The following is a 22,718-nucleotide window of genomic DNA, read 5'->3' on the forward strand; positions in this document are numbered from 1 at the left end:
CACAACAACCCTACAGGATAGAGTAAGCCGAGTGTGCAAATGGTTGAAAGTCACCCAGTGAGGATTTGTACTTTGGGTCCCCTCAGCCATAGAGGGGCAACTCTGGGTGTAGCCCTAGATTAAGGTTGCCATATTTCATATTCCCCCCCCCCCCAAAAAAATGCATTTTTTTTTAGCTCTTTTGAATAGACAGGGCTTGCTATACATCCAGATTTCCTGGATATTTTTGCCCGGACACTGCTTCCGACTACAGTATTTTGGGTATTCTGGACGTATGGCAACCCTATACAGTGGTACCTTGGTTCTCAAACTTAATCCGTTCTGGAAGTCCGTTCCAAAACCAAAGCGTTCCAAAACCAAGGCACGCTTTCCCATAGAAAGTAATGCAAAACGGATCAATCCATTCCAGACTTTTAAAAACAACCCCTAAAACAGCAATTTAACATGGATTTTACTATCTAACGAGACCATTGGTCCATAAAATGAAAGCAATAAGCAATGTACTGCAGTCACACAATCAATCAGTCAGGAGCTGAACTGGGTTCCACACAGTCACAAAAACAAAAACAAGAGCCACAAAAACAAAAACGCAAAATAAATAGCAAAAACAGACAGACCTCAGCGTAACACTCAAAACGGAAGCGTAACACTCAAAGTGGAGCACATTCGGCTTCCAAAAAAAGTTCGCAAACCGGAACACTTACTTCTGGGTTTGCAGTGTTTGGGTTCCAAGCTGTTTGAGTACCAAGGCATTTGAGAACCAAGGTACCACTGTAATGGCACTCTAACCACTGCTCACTGGGGTATTCGCCAGGTGTATGATGAAGATTTCTGGGTGACAGTTTGGCAAAAGGCATTTCCATCTGGCTAGCCCCTCCAGCTTTCTTGAACAGGTAAACAGAAGAGTTTATTTATTGCATTTATATCACATCTTTTCCTCCAAGGATTAACCTTCAGTTAATCCCCACAAGGACCCTTTGAGGTGGGCTTAGAGACTGTCACTGACTCCAAGGTCACCCAGTGAGCTTCCTGACAGAGTAGAGATTTGAACCCTGATCTCCCAGGTCCTAGCTTGACTCTCTAACCACTACACCACGCTGTCTTCCTAGAGTCCTCCTGCTACGGGGCAGCTCTATAAATTAAGTCACTCAAGACGTATGGGGAAAGCAAAATGTCACTTAGAGAAGGATCTGAAACATTTTCATTGAAGCTTGCATTTGTTTTCTTTTTCCTGGATTGTTTTCTTTGATGTTTTAACGTGTTGAAAACTGCTTGGGAGATTCCCCCCCCCCCTTAAAATATAAAGCTTTGTAGAAATGGAGTTATTAAGAATAGGAATAAGAATAAGAATAAAAATTCATTGGAAAAAAAAAAAATGACGCCTAGACTTTCTGCTGCGGCAACCGTAACGTAGGTTAAAGGTGCCATTTAGTGATTAGTTTATATAGCTGAGTGTTGGGACGCGGGGTGGCGCTGTGGGTTAAACTACAGAGCCTAGGACTTGCCAATCAGAAGGTCAGCGGTTCGAATCCCCATGACGGGGTGAGCTCCCGTTGCTCGGTCCCTGCTACTGCCAACCTAGCAGTTTGAAAGCACGTCAAAGTGCAAGTAGATAAATAGGTACCGCTCCGGCGGGAAGGTAAACGGCGTTTCCGTGCGCTGCTCTGGTTCGCCAGAAGCGGCTTAGTCATGCTGGCCACATGACCCGGAAGCTGTATGATGGCTCCCTCGGCCAATAAAGCGAGATGAGTGCTGCAAGCCCAGAGTCGGCCATGACTGGACCTAATGGTCAGGGGTCCCTTTACCTTTACCTAACACTGTTGAGGAGGGAGATTGCCAGCAATGCTATCCCACTGTTGAGAGAATTGCACAGGCTGACAAGCAGTGAGCAGGTGAAGCTCAAGGTGCTGGTTTTGGCTAAACAGCTTGGGACATAAACAGCACTCCCAGATGAAAATCACCTGCAGTTACCACTTCTGTTGCAAACACTGTCTCTCTTGTCTTTTGGGCACCTGCTGAAGACATCTGAGATTCAGAGGCCGGTGCCTTCTAACTGGGCCAGCGTACTTTGCCATTGGCACACACAAACTTCTGCATTTCACAGAACCCTTCACCAGGGGGAATGCAGCAGTAGCAGACTCACAGGCGTGTGTGTGTGTGTGTGTGTGTGTGTGTGTGTGTAAGTAAATAGGTGAAAAAGAGGCCAGGCTTCCAGAGGCTGAACACATTTGCATTGCAGATTATTTCTCAAAGCCCAAAATACTGAGCCTTGACAATACTAGGCGATTTGCAAAACTAGGTTACAAAGAACTGAAAACAAAGGCCTTTTATTATAATCACCACCACCCAGCGCTCACAAGGGGGGGCATTGCAGTCAGTTGCAATGGCCTACAACCCTGCCCTCCACCCCCCACCCCCCCCCACCCCGAATTACAAATTTACACTCATACCTCTTTAGAAACCATTGCATAGACTTGCTTTTTCCCAGAAAAAAACAGAAAAGGAGTGCTTACACCAGGGGTCAGCAACCTTTTTCAGCAGGGGGCCAGTCCACCGTCCCTCAGACCATGTGGTGGGCCGGACTATATTTTGGGGAAGAAAAAAAAGGTCGAATTCCTATACCCCACAAATAACCCAGAGATGCATTTTAAAGAAAAGGACACATTCTACTCATGTAAAAACACGCTGATTCCCAGACTATCCGCAGGCCAAATTGAGAAGGTGATTGGGCCGCATCTGGTCCCCGGGCCTTAGTCTGCCGATCCCTGGCTTACACCAACAGAAAAAAGCACAATAAGGTGGGTACAATTATTTGTTCTATTAATACTCTGCCTCGTAACTAGTCTCCCACCCATCCCGTTTTATCCTTACAACAATCCTGCGAGGTAGGTTAAGCAGAAAGAGGGGGGAGGGGAGAGTTATATTGGCTTGGGGTTATCCAGTTTGACAGCCAAGTGGGAAATTTGATTTCAGACTCCCTCCATTCTGAGGAGCTCCTAGCCACATTGAGGTACCCAAACAGAGAAAGATGGACTCAACTCCCCATTCAGACATGACGCTCACTGGATAGTCCCTGAGCCCACCAGCTTCTTAGAGACTAAGCCGTGCCATGTGTAAGGTTGTCTCAAGAATAAAAGGGGCGCCAAGAGAGAGAGCTGTTTGCTGTCCTGGAGATAGTGTGGTGCAGTGGTTAGAGTGCACCACACTAGGACCTGGCAGACTGGGGTTCAAATTCCGACTCGGCCATCAAGCTCACTGCCTCTCAGTCCACCCTACCTCACAGAGTTGTTTTGGAAATTAATCGAGGCATGAGGAGAACCAATTACGCCACCTTGAGCTGCTTGGAGGAAAGGAAGGGATATTGATATAATAATAATTAAAGATAATCAGTCAGACAAACAAGCACAACTGCTAGATATGTGCAAGACTTGAAAGCTGGAGCCCGGCACTCAGAACTGGCACCTGTTTTGAAGATAATAAATAAATTAATATAATATAATATAATATAATATAATATAATATAATATAATATAATATAATATAATATAATATAATATAATATAATTTATTATCTATACCCCGCCCATCTGGCTGGGTTTCCCCAGCCACTTTGGGCGGCTCCCAACAGAATATTAAAAACACCACAAAATATCTAACATTAAAAACTTCCCTAAACAGGGCTGCCTTCAGATTATCTTCTAAAAATCAGACAGTTGTTTATTTCCTTGACATCTGGTGGGGGGGGCGTTCCACAGGGCGGGTGCCACTACCAAGAAGGCCCTCTGCCTGTAACCTCACTTTTCGCAGTGCCAGGAGGCCCTCGGAGCTGGACCTCAGTAGCCGGGCTGAACAATGGGGGTGGAGATGCTCCTTCAGGTATACTGGGCAGAGGCCATAAATAATAATTCACCCAAGCATGTGCAGAATCCCTCACCACTGAGTCATGGCGCAAAACATTTGGCACTTCACCTGAGGAGAGGAAGCTTCCGCAACAAAGGCTGCAGTTTCTCAGCCAAAAGCAGAGGGGTCTCTGGTCCTCCACCCCAAGCAAGTCCGCCAACCATCGGGGCAATGGGAGTTGTAGTCCGACAACATCTGAAAGTCCACATCTGCCCCTGTTTTGCCTGCAAACCTGGATTTCCAGCACCTCCCCTATTAGCCGCCAGAGGCCTGGCAAGCAGCCAGAGGAAGCAGCTGAGCATCTCTCAGGAAAGGCAGCAGGTAGCTTCAGAGATGCAGGTGCTCCACTGGGGTTTCAAGGAGTGGGTTGCCTTACTTCCAAGGAGGAAGACGCCCCAGATCCTGGGCTTTAGTTATCCCTGAGCCCTTACCTGGCCGAAGGCTGTGTGGGTGACACACTCCTGAATCGGGAACTGCTTGCTCAGAGAGGCCTCGCCCCAGTGGCCGGTCCTTCTGGCCACCTTCCCAGTTTCTGGGGATTATGAGGACGCCTCCTGGTCCAGCCTCCTCCTTTCAGCCATTAGCAACACAAGGAGGTGGAGATAGAAGCTGCCTCAGGTGTTTTGCCCCTGGGGTGTTTGTTCACTGCACTGAGGAGCACAGGAAGGGCAGTGGCTAGAGTAGGATACAGGAGAGTCCTGAGTTCAAATCCCCGCTTGGCCACGAAGTTCTCTGGGTGACCTTGGGCAAGTCACTGCCTCTCTCAGTTTACCTCACAGGGTTTTCGCAATGGGAGGAATTGCATACGCCACATTGAGTGCCTTGGATAAAAGGTGTGATACGGTGTTGGAAATGTAAAGAGAAAGAAGGTTCTTTTTATCATATGTGGTAGGTTAAAGCCTACTGGGAAATAATAATAATAATAATAATAATAATAATAATAATACATTTTATTTATACCCCGCCCTCCCCAGCCAAGACCAGGCTGAGGGCGGCTAACACCGGATATAAAACAATTGTTTGAAATACAACTTAAAAAACAAGATACAACATTAAAATGCAGCCTCCTTTCAGTAGAAACTCAAATCAAAAACTTTCTTTGGGAGAAAAACGTCAAGTCTTCACCAAGGCTAACTCTCCAGACTGGTCCTACGTGGGCCAGGGAAGTCCCCAAATAGGAGTTCCATCACAGAAGGAGAAAGGGAAAAAAGAAAGAGGGGGTGATATGTAATGAACTGAAAAGGGTGTTTTAAATAACCTTTGTAAAAAAAAAAAAAAAACAAAAAAAACACACAAAAAAACAGAAGGTTTTCTTTTGGGAATTATAGGGACAGAACTACCTATATGGTATAGAAACTGATCATCAGCTTCTTATAACAAAATTCAAGCTTAAACTGAAGAAAGTAGGAAAAACCACTGGGCCGGTAAGATACAATCTAAACAAAATCCCTTATGAATACACAGTGGAAGTGAGGAACAGGTTTAAGGATTTAGATTTGCTGGACAGAGTGCCTGAAGAACTATGGGTGGAGGCTCGCAACATTATACAGGAGGCAGCAACTAAAACCATCCCAATGAAAAAGAAATGCAAGAAAGCAAAGTGGCTGTCCAACGAGGCCTTACAAATAGCGGGGGAGAGAAGGCAAGCAAAATGCAAGGGAGATAGTGAAAGATACAGGAAATTGAATGCAGATTTCCAAAGAATAGCAAGGAGAGACAAGAAGGCCTTCTTAAATGAGCAATGCAAAGAAATAGAGGAAAGCAATAGAATGGGAAGAACCAGAGATCTGTTCAAGAAAATTGGAGATATGAAAGGAACATTTCGTACAAAGATAACCATAATAAAGGACAAAAGTAGTAAGGACCTAACAGAAGCAGAAGACATCAAGAAGAGGTGGCAAGAATACACAGAGGAATTATTCCAGAAAGATATGGATGTCTCGTACACCCCAGGTAGTGTGGTTGCTGACCTTGAGCCAGACATCCTGGAGAGTGAAGTCAAATGGGCCTTAGAAAGCACTTCAAATAACAAGGCCAGTGGAAGTGATGGTCTTCCAGCTGAACTATTTAAAATTTTAAAAGATGATGCTGTTAAGGTGCCAGCAAGTTTGGAAAACTCAGCAGTGGCCAGAGGATTGGAGAAGATCAGTCTACATCCCAATCCCAAAGAAGGGCAGTGCCAAAGAATGCTCCAGCTACCGCACAATTGCACTCATCTCACAAGCTAGCAAGGTTATGCTTAAAATTCTACAAGGAAGGCTCAAGCAGTATGTGGACCGAGAACTCCCAGAAGTGCAAGCTGGATTTAGAAGAGGCAGAGGAACCAGAGACCAAATTGCAAACATGCGCTGGATTATGGAGAAAGCTAGAGAGTTCCAGAAAGACATCTACTTCTGCTTCATTGACTATGCAAAAGCCTTTGACTGTGTCGACCACAGCAAACTATGGCAAGTTCTTAAAGAAATGGGAGTGCCTGATCACCTCATCTGTCTCCTGAGAAATCTCTATATGGGACAAGAAGCTACAGTTAGAACTGGATATGGAACAACTGATTGGTTCAAAATTGGGAAAGGAGTACGACAAGGCTGTATATTGTCTCCCTGCTTATTTAACTTATATGCAGAATTCATCATGCGAAAGGCTGGGCTGGATGAATCCGAAGCCAGAATTAAGACTGCCGGAAGAAATATCAACAACCTCAGATATGCAGATGACACAACCTTGATGGCAGAAAGTGAGGAGAAATTAAAGAACCTTTTATTGAGGGTGAAAGAGGAGAGCGCAAAATATGGTCTGAAGCTCAACATCAAAAAAATGAAGATCATGGCCACTGGTCCCATCACCTCCTGGCAAATAGAAGGGGAAGAAATGGAGGCAGTAAGAGATTTTACTTTCTTGGGCTCCATGATCACTGCAGATGGTGACAGCAGTCACGAAATTAAAAGACGCCTGCTTCTTGGGTGAAAAGCAATGACAAACCTAGACAGCATCTTAAAAAGTAGAGACATCACCTTGCCGACAAAGGTCCGTATAGTTAAAGCTATGGTTTTCCCAGTACAGTGGTGCCCCACAAGACGAATGCCTCGCAAGACGGAAAACTCGCTAGACGAAAGAGTTTTCCGTTTTGGAGGTGCTTCGCAAAACGAATTTCCTATGGGCTTGCTTCGCAAGACGAAAATGTCTTGCGAGTTCCTGCGGGGGTTTTTTCCTCCCCCCCCCTTTTTCTAAGCCGCTAAGCCGCTTATCCGCTTATCCGCTAAGCCGCTAAAAGCCGCTAAACCGCTAATAGCGCTAATCCGCTAAGCCGTCAAAGGGCTTGCTTCGCAAGACGAGAAAACCGCTAGACGAAGAGACTCGCGGAACGGATTCTTTTCGTCTTGCGAGGCACCACTGTAGTGATGTATGGAAGTGAGAGCTGGACCATAAAGAAGGCTGATCGCCGAAGAATCGATGCTTTTGAATTCTGGTGCTGGAGGAGACTCTTGAGAGTCCCATGGACTGCAAGAAGATCAAACCTCTCCATTCTGAAGGAAATCAGCCCTGAGTGCTCACTGGAAGGACAGATTGTGAAGCTGAGGCTCCAATACTTTGGCCACCTCATGAGAAGAGAAGACTCCCTGGAAAAGACCCTGATGTTGGGAAAGATGGAGGGCACAAGGAGAAGGGGATGACAGAGGATGAGATGGTTGGATGGTGTTCTTGAAGCTTCCAGCATGAGTTTGATCAAACTGCGGAAGGCAGTGGAGGACAAAAGTGCCTGGCGTGCTCTGGTCCAGGGGGTCACGAAGAGTCGGACACGACTAAACGACTAAACAACAACAACAAAATATTTAAAGAAGATGAATAAATGAGCAAATTAGGTCAATTTGGATATGCGGAAGATATTAAAAATAAATTTAAGGAACTGCAGAAAGAGGGGGAAGGAAGTCAAGTTTTGAAATGTCAAAATTAGTGTAAAATTTATGGAATGCATAAACTTGAAAAGTATAAATTATTATTTTTTGAAAAAAAAGAGAGAGAAAGGGTGTGATATGAATTAATAAATTTAGTCACACTGGGCTGGAGACCTCAGGCTGCAGTTGAAGGGTGCTCATCTCTAAATGGTCCCCACTTGGAAACAGACCCTGCAAATAAAGAACTAGCACCCACTAGTTGACTCTACGTTTTTGGCTCTCTGCGTTCCCATTTATTATTTTGAAAAGAGCGCTGTTTTTAAAGGTGTGCCTGTGAGCCGACTCAGCAGGAGAGGGGCCAAAAGGCAATCCTAAAAAAAGGATTGTATAAATGTATGAAGTCAGGCCTGTGCAGAACTTGTCTGAGGCCTGGGGCAGGAGTCTTGAAAGAATACAGTTACAGTGGTGCCTCGCAAGACGAAATTAATTTGTTCCGCGAGTTGCTTCGTCTTGCGATTTTTTCGTCTTGCGGAGCACGGATTCCCTGGGTATTAACGGCTTTAAGAAAAAGGAAGCAAACCCGCAAGACGTTTTCGTCTTGCGAAGCAAGCCCATAGGGAAATTCGTCTTGCGAAGCACCTCGAAAAACGGAAAACCCTTTCGTCTAGCGAGTTTTTCGTCTTGCGAGGCATTCGTCTTGCAGGGCACCACTGTATAAACTAAAACAACAACAACAATAACAGCAACAACAACAGCCCAACCAGCTCAGCCATCAGAGGCTCAGGGGAAAGAGGCTGTCACCCGCCTCTGCATGGGCCTGTCAGGAAGAAAAACTGTTTTTAGCACTCAACTTGTAAGGAAAAGTGCTAAAAGGCAGGGTGTAGGACAAACGTGGGACGCGGGTAGTGCTGTAGGTTAAACCACAGAGCCTAGGGCTTTCCGATCAGAAGGCCGGCGGTTCGAATCCCCGCGACGGAGTGAGCTCCCGTTTATTGTTATTCACGTTTTATACTGTACTTTATGCTGTTTTTTGTTGCATCAATTAAGTGTTCTAAATTTGTTATTAGCCACCCTGAGCCCGGTTTTCTGAACCGGGAAGGGCGGGGTGTAAATAAAAATTTATTATTATCATCATGTGCAATATCTTGACTGCCCTCGTAAAAACTTCAGTCTTCTCTCAGCATCGTAAAAACAGGGGTGGGAAACTCCAGATGCTGTGGAACTACAACTCCCATCAGCCCTGACCCAGCTAGGTCTGGTGGGAGTTGTGTGGATTCGCTACCCCTGACGGACTTTTACAGAAAAAACTGTGCTACTCGATATAGGAATGGACTCCCTTGGAAGTTGGTGGACTCTCCTTCCTCGGAGGCAGTACAGTGGTATCTCAGGTTACATACGGTTCAGATTACAGACTCCGCTAACCCAGAAATAGTACCTCCGGTTAAGAACTTTGCTTCAGGATGAGAACAGAAATCACGTGGCGGCAGCAGCGTGAGGCCCCATTAGCTAAAGTTGTGCTTCAGGTTAAGAACAGTTTCAGGTTAAGAACGGACCTCCAGAACAAATTAAATACTTAACCGGAGGTACCACTGTATTCAAAATCCCCAAGGGTCATGTTGCAACCATGTGTAAATAACAACAATAACAATTTATTATTTATACCCCGCCCATCTGGCTGGGTATGCCCAGTCTCAGGTAGAATGTGCCAGCTTAAATGTCCGAATCACCTTTGCAATTGACCGCTATTTTATCTACTTCTTTTCTCCTGATCTTCTTAGCTGCCAACGCATATAGTGCTACTTTCTTAGTTACGAAGTATCACTCAGCAGCCATTTCACCCTTTCCACTCTGTTCGGGTGTGTTACATTCGTAAGCAGGGGTTTTATGAATCGGTCTCTTGGTTCTATACAGTGGTACCTCGGGTTACAGACACTTCAGGTTACAGACTCTGTAACCCAGAAATATTATTTCTGCTAACCCAGAAATATTACCTCGGGTTAAGAACTTTGCTTCAGGAGGAGAACAGAAATCGCGCAGCAGTGGCGCAGCGGCTGTGGGAGGCCCCATAAGCTAAAGTGGTGCTTCAGGTTAAGAATAGTTTCAGGTTAAGAAGGGACCTCCAGAACGAATCAAGTTCTTATCCCGAGGTACCACTGTAGGCATTGCAATAAATAGTGGTTCAGGTCCTCTACCCAAGGTTGCCCACACAGACAAAGTCTCTCCTTGTACAGTTATACCTCGGGTTACAGATGCTTCAGTGTTTTCGGGTTGTGCACAGCACTGAGCCCTGAAGTACTGGAATGGGTTACTTCCGAGTTTCGGAGCTCATGAATGTGCAGAAGCGCTAAATCATGTTTTGCGTATGTGCAGAAGTGCCGAATCGCGACCCGTGCATGTGCAGACGGGGTTGCGAACGCTGTGGGCTATGAACATGCTTCCTGTATGGATCATGTTCGCAACCCAAGCGTCCACTGTACCGTACTTTGCTGTACCAAGCATCCACCACTGTCGAGGGCGTCGATTGGAATCGTAATTCTGTAAAATGATTCTTAGTACGGGGTTTGCCCAGTCACCCTGGGCGGCTCCCAACAGAATATTAAAAAAACACAATAAAACATCAAACATTAAAAACTTCCTTAAACAGGGCTGCTTTCAGATATCTTCTAAAAGCCAGACAGTTGTTTATTTCCTTGACATCTGGTGGGAGGGCGTTCCACAGGGCGGGTGCCACTACTGAGAAGGCCCTCTGCCTGGTTCCCTGTAACTTGGCTTCTTGCAGTGAGGGAACTGCCAGAAGGCCCTCGCCGCTGGACCTCAGTGTCCGGGCAGAACGATGGGGGTGAAGACGCTCCTTCAGCTAGATCTCTGGATGCCACGTTGAGCAACTAACATCTCCATCTGGCTAGTGACGCTGCACTCAAAAGGCATGCGTCTTGTGCCATGGGGCTGAGGCTCAGCCCCACCTCCCCACATCCTGAGGGAACTGATGAGGCCTGGTGGGATGTTGTCCCCAGCTGCCAGTGTGGTGTAGTGGTTAAGAGCGGTAGTCTCGTAATCTGGGGAACCGGGTTCGCTTCCCCGCTCCTCCACATGCAGCTGCTGGGTGACCTTGGGCCAGTCACACTTCTCTGAAGTCTCTCAGCCCCACTCACCTCACAGAGTGTTTGTTGTGGGGGAGGAAGGGAAAGGAGAATGTGAGCCGCTTTGGGACTCCTTAGGGTAGTGATAAAGCGGGATATCAAATCCAAACTCTTCTTCTTCTGCAGGGCTTCTCCTGGATATCATGCCAGGCCAGGCAGTGTTGAGAGACGCTGCACAGACCTGGTCGGCCTCTCCTTCATCATGCATGGAACATGCAATGCTCGTGACATCATGTGTGCTGCATGCCTAATGTCACACACACACACACACACACACACACACACACACACCAATGTCAGGCACGACTCTGCACCCGTGGCCTTGTGCTCCTGCGCTGCCCTGCGGGGATCAGCTGGCTCATGGGGCAGCAAACTTTGCCTCCGCGCTGCGGCGTGAGCTGCAATCGGTGGCGCACTTTCTCAAGGGTAAGAAAGCCCCTCTGGAGGTGGCGGGGGCTTGATTCCAAGCAAATAAATATCAATAATAAATTTCATTTGGGGGGCGGGGGAGAGAAAGGCGCCTAGACATTCTGTTGTGGCGACCGTAACCTAAGGTGTCCCTTGGCGATTAGCTTTTAAACCTGAGTTTTTAACCTGTCATGGATGCTTTAGCCGAGATTCCCGCATAGCCAGGGGCTGGAATAGATGGCCCCAGGGGTCCCTTCCAATTCAACAGAGTAGGCATGATTCTATTCTACCACCCCTTTGCCATTGTGGCCTCAGCAGCCAGTCCTCTGGGACAGACAGAGAGAGCTTCCTCTCTGCTCCCTTATAATTGCTTTCTTGCTGGCATCTGGCCATGTTGCCAACCTCGGTGACTCACCCTCCAATTAAAGTTACTGCACAATCCCCAACCACAGGAACAAAAGCCTGAGAAGAACGCAGAAGACAGAACGCAGAAGAACTCCCGGCAGTTAAACAGATCATAACAGAGACTTATAAAAAGTCACACAGTGACCAGGTAAACTTCTTCCGTAACTGCAGAAGGAGAAAGGGCACCAGGCAAAGGATTACAGAGCACAAGGCATGGGGAACCTCAAAGCCAGGGTGTGGGTGGGTGTCTAATGCGGCCCCCCAGGCCTGCCTATCTGGCCCTTGAGACTTTGTACAGCCTGCATCTCCCACTGGCTTCTTCCTCTACTGACTATACCTGGAAGGAATGCATCTTTGAACGTTGATAATCTCTCTTTACTTGTTTGAATGGAGAGTAGAGCGTTTTTGGCATCACCCACCATGTCTATGTGGCCCCCTGAAGGTTGCACACGATGGGATGTGGCCCTCCAAGCTGGAGAAGGTTACAGAAAAGGAAGCCAGGCTTATTCCCAGGTAAATGGTTTTAAGATTGCTCTCTAAGTGATCTACCAAGACCAGCAGCAATAATAATAATAATGTTTATTTATACATACATACATGCATGCATGCATACAGTGGTACCTCGGTACCTTACATATGCTTCAGGTTACAGACTCTGTTAAACCAGAAATAGTACCTCGGGTTAAGAACTTTACCACAGGATGAGAACAGAAATTGTGCGGCAGCGGGAGGCCCCATTAGCTAAAGTGGTACCTCAGGATAAGAACGATTTTAGGTTAAGAACAGACCTCCAGAATGAATTAAGTTCTTAACCTGAGGTACCACTGTACATACATACCCCACCCATCTGTCTGGGTTTCCCCAGCCATCCTGGGCAGCCCCCAGCAGAATATTATTAACAATGATAAAAAAGCGGTAAAACATCAAACATTAAAAGCTTCCCTAAACAGGGCTGCCTTCAGATATCTTCTAATAGTCAGATAGTTCTTTATTTCCTTGACATCTGATGGGAAGGCGTTCCACAGGGCGGGCGCCACCACCGAGAAGGCCCTTTGCCTGCTTCCCTGTAGGTTCAATTCTCACAGTGAAGGAACTGCCAGAAGGCCCTTGGAGCTGGACCTCAGTGTCCGGGCAGAACGATGGGGGCGGACATGCTACTTCAGGTATACTGGGCCGAGGGGAAAACTACTGTTTTATATTCTAAGCCAGAAAGTGTGTTCTGTTCGTAGAATCATAGAATCAGTGTTGCAAGGAACACCAAGGGTATCTAGTCCAACGCCTTGCAATGCAAGAATTTCAACTAAAGCATCCATGACAGATGGACATCCGACCTCTGCTTGAAAACCTCCAAGGAAGGAAAGTCCACAACCTTCCAAGCTCTCCCTCTGTTGAACAGATTTTAATGTCAGAAAGTTCTTCCTGATGTTTAGTCACAATTTCCTTTCTTGTAACTCGAAGCCATTGGTTCGAGTCCTGCCCTCCGGAGCAGGGTATTTGTAAGCCAACCAGGGAGCCTTTTGCGCATAAAAGCAGGATGCGTTGCTGCTTTTTAAAAATGCTACTCCAATATAATATGCTATTACTAAAATGTTCTAATCTCAAAACTGCCATTACTAATTTATGAGATTATTTTTATCCTGCACCTTCCGTTCCATCCCATCCCCCAGAATAATATCATTAAAATGCTAACAATATTAAAAATATATGAACAATTCAAAACCCCAGAAGAAAGAGCCCAGCAAACAGTACAAAAAAAAAAAAAAAGACCAGCACTACACTAGGAAAAACATGCATCTTCCCAAAAGCATATTTCTTTTAATAATGACCCAGAAAGACTACGATAAATATTTATATGCAAGATAGATTTTTTTGCTAAGGCCCTAAATCTTTAGTAGAATAGCCCTATACTTGTCTATAATTGTACCTTGGTTTTCGAACAGCCTAGTTCTCGAACATTTAGGCTCCCAAACAATCAAAACCTAGAAGAGACTGTTCGGTTTTCGAATGTTCTTTTGGAAGCCAAACGTCCGATGAGGCTTCTGCAGCTTCTGATTGGCTGCAGGAAGACGTGCCCTGGCTGAGCAGCTAGAATACAGTCATACCTCGGGTTACAGGTTGGGCGTTTTCGGGTTGTGCACCATGCCAAACTCATAAGTACCGGAACAAGTTACTTCCAGGTTTCGGCGCTCGCGCATGCACAGAAACACCAAATCACAACCTGCGTGTGCGCAGACGCGGCGCTGCGGGTTTTGAACACTGCGGGTTATGAACATGCCTCCTGTACGGATCATGTTCGTAACCAGAGCGTCCACTGTACTGTGTCCAGTTCTAGGTGTCACAATAAAAGAAGCAGGGCTTTTTTGCAGCCGGAACTCAGTTCCAGCACTTCACCACTGACATTATAAGAGAAGGAGGGAGGCGTTGATGGTGAGTTCTGGCAGCTCCTTTTCTAGCAAAACAGCACTGTTAAGAAGGAGACTGAGAAGCTGGAAGGTGTGCAGAGAAGGGCAACAAAGATGATCAAAGGTCTGGAAAGCGAGCCTTATGGGGAACGGTCATAGGAGTTGGGTATGTTTACCCTGGGAGATGTTTAGCCTGAGAGGAGATAGGATATCCCTCTTCAAATATTTCAAGGGCTGTCACAAGGGCTGTCACATGGAAGAGGGAGCAAGCTTGTTTTCTCCTGCTCTGGAGGGTTAGATCCAAAACAAAAGATTCCAGATACAGTTATACCTTGGGTTACAGGCGCTTCAGGTTGCATTTTTTCGGGTTACGGACCGCCGAAACTCAGAAGTACCGGAATGGGTTACTTCCGGGTTTCGGCAGTCGCACATGCGCAGAAGCGCTAAGTCGCGCTTTGTGCATAAGCGCCGAGTTGCAACCCGCGAATGCGCAGACACGGATCACGTTTGCAACCCGAGCGTCCACTGTACAGTGGTGCCCCGCAAGACGAATGCCTCGCAAGATGAAAAACCCGCTAGATGAAAGGGTTTTCCGTTTTTCGAGGCGCTTCGCAAGACAAATTTCCCTATGGGCTTGCTTCGCAAGACGAAAACGTCTTGCGAGTCTTGCGAGTTTTTCCCCTCCCCCCCTTTTCTAAGCCGCTAATAGCCGCTTAGCCGCTAATAGCGCTAACCCGCTAATAGGGATGCTTCCCAAGACGAAAAAAACCGCTAGACGAAGAGACTCGCGGAAGGGATTATTTTCGTCTTGCGAGGCACCACTGTACAACAAAGGCGATTCTGGCTAAACATCAGAAAGAACTTTCTGAGCTGAGGTTCAACCTTGGGAGGTTCTGGACTCTCCTTCCTTGGAGGTCTTTGAGCACAGGTGGGATGGTCATCTGCTATGGATGCCTGAGCTGAGATTCCTGCATTGCAGGGGGTTGGACTAGATGACCCATGGGGTCCCTTCCAACACTACAGTTTTATGATTCTACACATCTCAGACGGGGTGAGGTGGGGACGGGGCGTATGACAACCGCAGCCTACAAGCAGCTTCTTGTGGGTGGGATGCAGTCCTCTGCACCCCCAGTTCCCGAATCACTAAAAGTCTAAAGAAGCACCTCAAACTGAGCACAGAATCAAAACAGGGGTTGTGCTTCTTGTGCTTTGCACACACTCTCATTTCCTAGCGTCGGTGGCACAGCAACAGGTTCAGCCACTGCCCCCTCTCCTTGCCAGTCTCTTGCAGAAATCAGTGGCACTTCAATTTGCTTCCTTTTGCCCGAATTGTATCTGTTCCCTTCCTGTGAAACATTACACCTGGCTCGGCAGAAGCACGCAACAGTAAACAAGACGGGGCGAAGAGCCACACGCCAAATTAACAGCAACAACACACCCGCCGAACACACACCGACAGGGAGAAACAGTGAATCGGCCACACAGATTCAGAAGCAAGAGGGGGTTTGTAGGCAGCGAGCGATGCCCATTTCTAGATTGTCCCAAAGAGAAAGCATAAAATAATTTAGTGTTAAGATACTTGTTCTTGGGTGGAATATGGAAACACAGACACCACCAGGGTGCCAGAAAGCAAACACACAGAAGAACCCAGTGGGATTTGCCCTCCCTTAATTTGGGTTTTGTTTTGTTTTTTCCATTTCTAGATGTTAGTAAAGGTAAAGGGACCCCTGATCATTAGGTCCAGTCGTGGCCGACTCTGGGGTTGCGGCGCTCATCTCACTTTACTGGCCGAGGGAGCCGGCGTACAGCTTCCAGGTCATGTGGCCAGCATGACAAAGCCGCTTCTGGCGAAGCAGAGCAGTGCACAGAAACGCTGTTTACCTTCCCGCCGGAGCGGTACCTATTTATCTACTTGCACTTTGACGTGCTTTCAAACTGCTAGGTTGGCAGGAGCAGGGACCGAGCAACAGGAGCTCACCCCGTTGCGGGGATTCGAACCGCTGACCTCCTGATTGGCAAGTCCTAGGCTCTGTGATTTAACCCACAGCGCCACCCGCGCCCCTTTTCTAGATGTTACTGAACTACAACTCCCGTCACGGATCCTGAGATCACGTTAAGGGTAGCCAAATTTTGTGCGATTACCATAAAACTTAGGGAACATGCTGTGCTATCATAATGATTAAGGCCTTAAATGATAATTTTAGGTTATACAGTCATACCTCGGGTTGAAGTAGCTTCAAGTTAAGTATTTTTGGGTTGCGCTCTGCAGCCACCCGGAAGTAATGGAGCACGTTACTTACGGGTTTTGCCGCTCGCGCATGCGCAGACGCTCAAAATGACATCACGCGCATGCGCAGAAGCGGCAAAACGCAACCCGCGCACGCGCAGCCGCGTCTTACATTTACTTCAGGATGCAAAGGGGCTCCAGAACGGATCCCATTCGTATCCAGAGGTACCACTGTATGTTAGAGACCAAATTTTAATTTATATATATTTTTAACTGTTGCTATATCCGTATTGTCCCTATTATACCTAATTGCAAATTCAAATGTATCCCCATCATGTTTTATGACTTCCTTGATATTGTATGTGGGCTGGAACTGGTCTGTGACTGAAATTATAAATTCGTTCGAAGTACAACTCCCGTCACTCCTAGCCATTGGGTATGCTTGTGTGAGCTGATGCAAGACGTTGTTCAGCAGCAACAAGATCCTTTTCAGATCTTTTAATTGTTTTACAATGTGTGCATCTGCCGCCCTGGGCGGCTTCAGGAGGAAGTGTGGGATAAAATAAATTTAAATAAACACATAATATTTTATACTAATAACAACATCTGGAGGCCCAGTGGTTCCTGGCCCCTGCCCTAGTCCCTCCCAAACCACTTCCTTCCAGACATTTCACACCCAGGCTTCTTCAGTCAAGCTGCCATTTGTCAGGAACTCTCTGCCAAGATGGCAACACTGGGAGAATCATAGAGTTGGAGGGACCCTGAGGGTCATCTAGTCCAACCCCCTGTAATGCAGGAAGATGTAGCTGCCCCATACAAGAATCAAACCTGCAACCTTGGTGTTATCAGCACCCAGGCACTGACCAGACCCAATGATGCTTAGCTTCAGAAAAATGGGGGGACCATATGTCTTCAGACTGCCAAAATCTCTTCTTAGGTATAAAACCAATTGCAACACACACGCTAGTACAATTCCATCAAAATATTGTAACATTCATAATTAAAACTTGCAAGAAAGCAACCCCATTAAGATGGAACAACAGTTAAAACAGCAATTAAAATTATCATATCATATCCTGGGGGGCACTTGAGGGGGGAGAGTAGGATTGCAGTATTTTCCCACCAACAAAAATACGACTCTTTAAACATTAGTTTACGGCAGTCAAAAGATGAGATCAGGGGCAGAGGTGTTCAGTTGCCTCTTCCCAACACTTGTCCCAAATAACCACATAAACAACTTTATAATAAAATAATAATAATAAAATTTTGCCCTGCCCATCTGGCCAGGTTTCCCCAGCCACTCTGGGCGGCTCCTAGCAGAATATTAAAACACGATAAAACATCAAACATTAAAAACTTCCCCAAACAGGACTGCCTTCAGATGTCTTGTAAAAGTAACATAGTTGTTTATTTCCTTGACATCTGATGGGAGGGTGTTGCACAGGGCGGGTGCCACTACCGAGAAGGCCCTCTGCCTGGTTCCCTATAACTTGGCTTCTCACAGTGAGGGAAACGCCAGAAGGCCCTCAGAGCTGAACCTCAGTATGCGGGCTGAACGATGAGGGTGGAGACACTCCTTCATTTATTTACTGCTCAGTAAAACAACCCCCTTGGAAGGTGGATGTTGAGCTATCATAGTACGAATTGCACCCAGGGCGCAAGCCAGTGCAGCACAGGGGTAAAAGTGTCAGACTAGGACCTGGGAGACTAGAGGTCAAATCCCCACTCAGCCACAAAGCTTGCTGGGTGATGTCAGGCCAGTCATTTCCTCTCAGCCTAACCTACCTAGCAGGGGTGTTGTGGGACGTAAACAAAGAGCGAAGAGCCATACATGCCACCTTGGACTCCTTGAAGCAAAAAATGGGGTATAAATGCACCAAGTCAGTAAATACAGTAAATACTGCTGTAGCACAGAGTACAGAAAGTGGCCCCATAGCAAGTCTTTAGCTGCAAATACTCTGCTTGAAAGCACGTGAGCACAAATCGCATGCAGGTGTCTCAGGAGGGGTAAAAAAAGGGCAAAATCACAGCTGTTCTTTTGTGCAAAATAAAACAAAGTTTCGAAAAAGAATTTCAATGTGCAAAATTTATACTGCTCACAGTACAGGATCTTGCTTTTTCACAATGCAGGACTGATGTCAGATGCTTGTTCTTTTTTTTTAATGTGTAGGGAATTTAGGTCCATAACCACAAATGGCCACAGAAATGTTCCACAGTTGTTGCGCACCAATTGACCCAGAACAAAGCCCATGCAAAACCAGTGGTGGCAAGAAAACGTGTGCAGTCCAGTTAAGTTCAAAAGTTATTTTATCTATTCAATTCAGGAATTAGAAACCAATGTTCCAAGTACCGGTCAGTCACCCCAGATTCTTTACACTTATTGACAAAACACCAATGTTGCTGGACTCCAGCTTCTTTTAGCTATAGCCACTGGCCGGGGTTGATGGGAGTTCAAAAACATCTGGAGGGAGGGACATGGGCCCCTTTACTCTCTACCAAGTAGAACGCAGTGAACATATTTTTCCTGGTTTCTCAGTAAGTAAGACTTTTTAAAGATGAAAGCTGAGAATGCACAGGTGTTATAGATTGGCATTTTGTTAAGGGGGCCAGTCCCCCACTGTCAGGGACTGGCTGGAAGAGGACGAGTGGTGGGAGGCAGCAGCTGGGGACCCCCAAGGGAAACCGCAGAGGAGGAAGGCTCAGAGCCCAGGGATTGGCGGCAGGACACCAAGGAGAGGGGGGAAATTGGGAGGAGGTTCTAGATGCTGAAGGAGCAACAGGGTTTAGTGAGCAGGAGGAATATGTGACTGGGAGCTGTTCAGACTCTGAGGCTGAAGCAGATGAGAGGACTCAAGATACTGCTGAAGAATCCAGGGGGGTCTCCCTCTCCTGCTGCGACAAGCCCACCTCTACCCTGGTTTTGAAGAACGTGCTGAATATTGAGGAGGGCAGAACAGAGGCCAGAGGGAGGCAGTTTGAGACTGCTTGGGAAACATCCAGGAGAGGAGGAGCCTTAGAAAGGCTGGAGGGCAGGGACCTGCTCCACAGGGCAAGACCTACTGTGAAGTGTTGCCGAGTTGTGTGTTGTTTCCTTGAAGAGTTAACTTCACTGACAAGTGACCTGCTGCATCTGATGCCAGCCTTGACACCCGCATGGCCACAGCTCTGGGAAAAGTCCTTCCCATCTCATGGGAAGTTTCCGAGGTCAGATCCCAGAGTTTCCCCCATACATCTACGTTTGTCACTGACAAATTCTGGACTCGCCAGTTTTTGGAGTTGTTTTTTGGGGACTGGGATGCAATCGCATCCCACCAAATGCAGGTTGCACAATTATAATTGCTTGCAAGATGGAGATAGCCTGGATGTTTTGCAACAAGGCAAGTGGTGGAGGACATGCACTGGGAGGTGTGACCTGGGTCTGATGCAACTCGTCACCTAGGCTTCCTGCCAGCAAATCAGTGTGCATGCTCAATAAACAGGTTGTCTGGAAGTGCCCTCTCTTAGGGTGAGGAGGCAGCTAAGGCTGAGCAGATGGGTCATGCTGCAAAGAAGCGGTGGATTAAAAGTCCCAGAAAGGACAAGAGGGAACACAGGAAACTGCTATTGGTCCATCAGACTCAGTAATGTCTACACCAACTAGCACTTCTTAAGATTTTAGGCAGAGAAACTCTCCCAGCCATACCTGGGGATTGAACCTGGGACTTTACATGTGCCAGGCAAGAGTTCTACCACTGAGCTATAACCCTTCCTCAGAAGCTGCATCTTGATTCACAGACCAGTTCATCATCAGTTCTATAAAAAGGAATCCATTTTTCCCCCAGGCCAGAAATCCTTGCTTAAGAGGCAAGAGAGTATCTTTAGAAAGACTTATTTGTTCCTAAAGGTGCAAGCATGGAATCGCTGACCAATCCTCAGAAGAGAGGGGAAGGAGAGGAGAAGGAAAAGCAGAGTGCCTACGCATCACACATTTAAAGCACACTGCTCCCAGGAATCTTGGGAACTGTAGTTTGCTATGGGTGCTGGGAATTGTAGCTCCATAAGGGACGCGGGTGGCGCTGTGGGTTAAACCACAGAGCCTAGGACTTGCTGATCAGAAGGTTGGCGGTTTGAATCCCCGCGACGGGGTGAGCTCCTGTTGCTCGGTCCCTGCTCCTGCCAACCTAGCAGTTCGAAAGCAGAAAGCACGTCAAAGTGCAAGTAGATAAATAGGTACCGCTCCGGCGGGAAGGTAAACAGCATTTCCGTGCGCTGCTCTGGTTTCGCCAGAAGCTGCTTAGTCATGCTGGCCACATGACCCGGAAGCTGTATGCTGGCTCCCTCGGAAAATAAAGCGAGATGAGCGCCTCAACCCCAGAGTCAGTCACGACTGGACCAAATGGTCAGGGGTCCTTTTACCTTTACCTTAAGAGATAAACTGCAGTGCCCAGGACTGTTTGCGAAATTTGTGTGCCTTAAGATTAGGGTGTGTACGCAACCTAAGCTAAGGCAAGTGAAAAACACAGTAATGAAGGTAACTACTGAGCAGCGCTACCTCACCATTTGGAGAAGGGAAGAATTTCCTAGTGGGGATGCAGAACCTGTTAGCACTGCAAAACTTGACTTATTTCCTCTCTCCTGTCCAGCCCCTAAATATACATGATACAAAGGAACAGCTTCAAAGTCACAGGCTGTTGGCCAGAGCAGTAACTAATCCTACCCTGCCATTGCATCAAACTATTTTTTGGTTTTGCTGTTGTCGAAATGCCGGTGTGTTCGTCGCTCTGAGCTCCTTTGGGAGGAAAAGCGGGGTATAAAACCGATGCACAAATGCAACACAACACTCCCCAAAAAAGATGAATATCCCCCCCCCCTCTCTCTCTCTCACACACACACACCCAAAGCCACAAAAATTAGTGAGATCCTGTGAAAATCCAGCGCTGGCGCCAAAAGAGCCGCACGGCTGAAGCATTCCTGAGATTGCAAGCAGGGTTTTCACCAATGGATTGGAGCAAAGCGCGATTCTGCTCTTTTCGATTTGACCAGCAGCCAGACGCTAATGTTGCGAAGAGCCTCTCTTGCGCACTAAGCTGTGGTTCAAATAAATAAATATAGCAGGCGGCAGGCTCGGCAGAGAACGAAAGCAGATGCGAACAAAAGCCCTCTTCCACTTTTCCTTCGTTAGGCGCTGAGTTATTTGCCCCGCCGAAACGACTATAACCGCCGCCCCCCTCCATTTCTTTTGCGCCTTTTGTAAATTTGCAAAGAATTAACGCTGGCAGGAAGAAATCCGCCCTTTCTTTCCCCAGCGATCGAGAAACTAAGGCGTCCCCTCTCCACCCAACCTCATTGCAAAGCCTAAATATATATATATATATAAAAGAACTCCGGGTCATAAAAGCCGCTTGCGCTCCTGTATCTTTAAGGGCTGCCGAGCGGGGGAAATTCCACCAGGTTCGCCTCCTCGAGCCGGTGCAGTTAGGAGAAGGGGGGTGGGCGCTGGGGAGCCACCCCGGAGGAAAAGTCCTTTCTGTATGTGCAACTCTCCCAAAATACAGTATCCATACCTGAAAACCTCAACGGAGTCCAAAAGGAAAAGTCGACGCGACCCTCCCGGCTCCCTTGCAGGCCCTTCTCCAGCCACAGCAGATCCGTATGAATGATCTCCGTTGCGGATCCCCGATCAAGCCCCATTCAGCATCAAACCAAACCCATTCCCATCCTCGCCCCCACACGCTCCCAGCTTTAGATCGTGGAAGAATTCGCCACCCCGCCTCTCCTGAATGGGATTCCCCATCTGTAAACCCCATTAATTCGCAAACTTTTATTTTCCCCCCCCCCCCCGCCTTGCAGTTCACCGGACCGTGCGCCCCACCGCCGCCCATCGGATCTTGCCTGGATCAAGACACCGGCCGCTTCCCAGCCCCCATCCGCCAGCTGATCTCTTCTCTTCTCTCTCTCTCTCTCGCTTTTTCTCTTGTTGTTTATTTCCCTTCTCGTGCTGGAGCGCGCGCGTCAGATCCGGGGATGCTCCCCCGCCCCCGGCGACCGCGCAGGCGTCCCTGGAAACCAAATGTTGCAACGTTCTATTCCCACCCCCGCTTCATTCATCGCGAAACTGGCGCCCCCTAAAGAGAGGAAGAGACCGCGAATCAGTAGGGGGCTGGGGGTCAAGCCGGAATCACAACCCCCTCCCTCCCTCTCTGTGCTAGAATGTTCCCGGACCTGAAAGATGAGGAGGTAAAGTCAGTTATGATACATTGGGACAAAGACTTTGGGTATAATATACAGCTAGATGACTGGGGGAAATTGTGGAAAGAAGGTTTGGAATTTACTGCATGCAATGCCTTAAAAGAATATGTGATGG

General features: G+C 47.3%; 1 protein-coding gene across 1 annotated transcript in view; it reads right to left on the minus strand.

Moving 5' to 3' along the window:
- Nucleotides 1-22,363, minus strand: part of PPT2 (palmitoyl-protein thioesterase 2) — a 56,718-nt gene extending 34,355 nt beyond the window's left edge. The window contains exon 1 of the mRNA XM_081854069.1: nucleotides 22,247-22,363. The gene's annotated coding sequence lies outside the window, so the exon portion shown is untranslated. The remainder of the gene's footprint in view (nucleotides 1-22,246) is intronic.
- Between the last annotated feature and the right edge of the window lie 355 nt (nucleotides 22,364-22,718).

The sequence above is a fragment of the Podarcis erhardii genome, assembly GCF_964252035.2.
Source record: "Podarcis erhardii genome assembly, chromosome: 2".
In the NCBI taxonomy this organism is placed as follows: domain Eukaryota; kingdom Metazoa; phylum Chordata; class Lepidosauria; order Squamata; family Lacertidae; genus Podarcis; species Podarcis erhardii.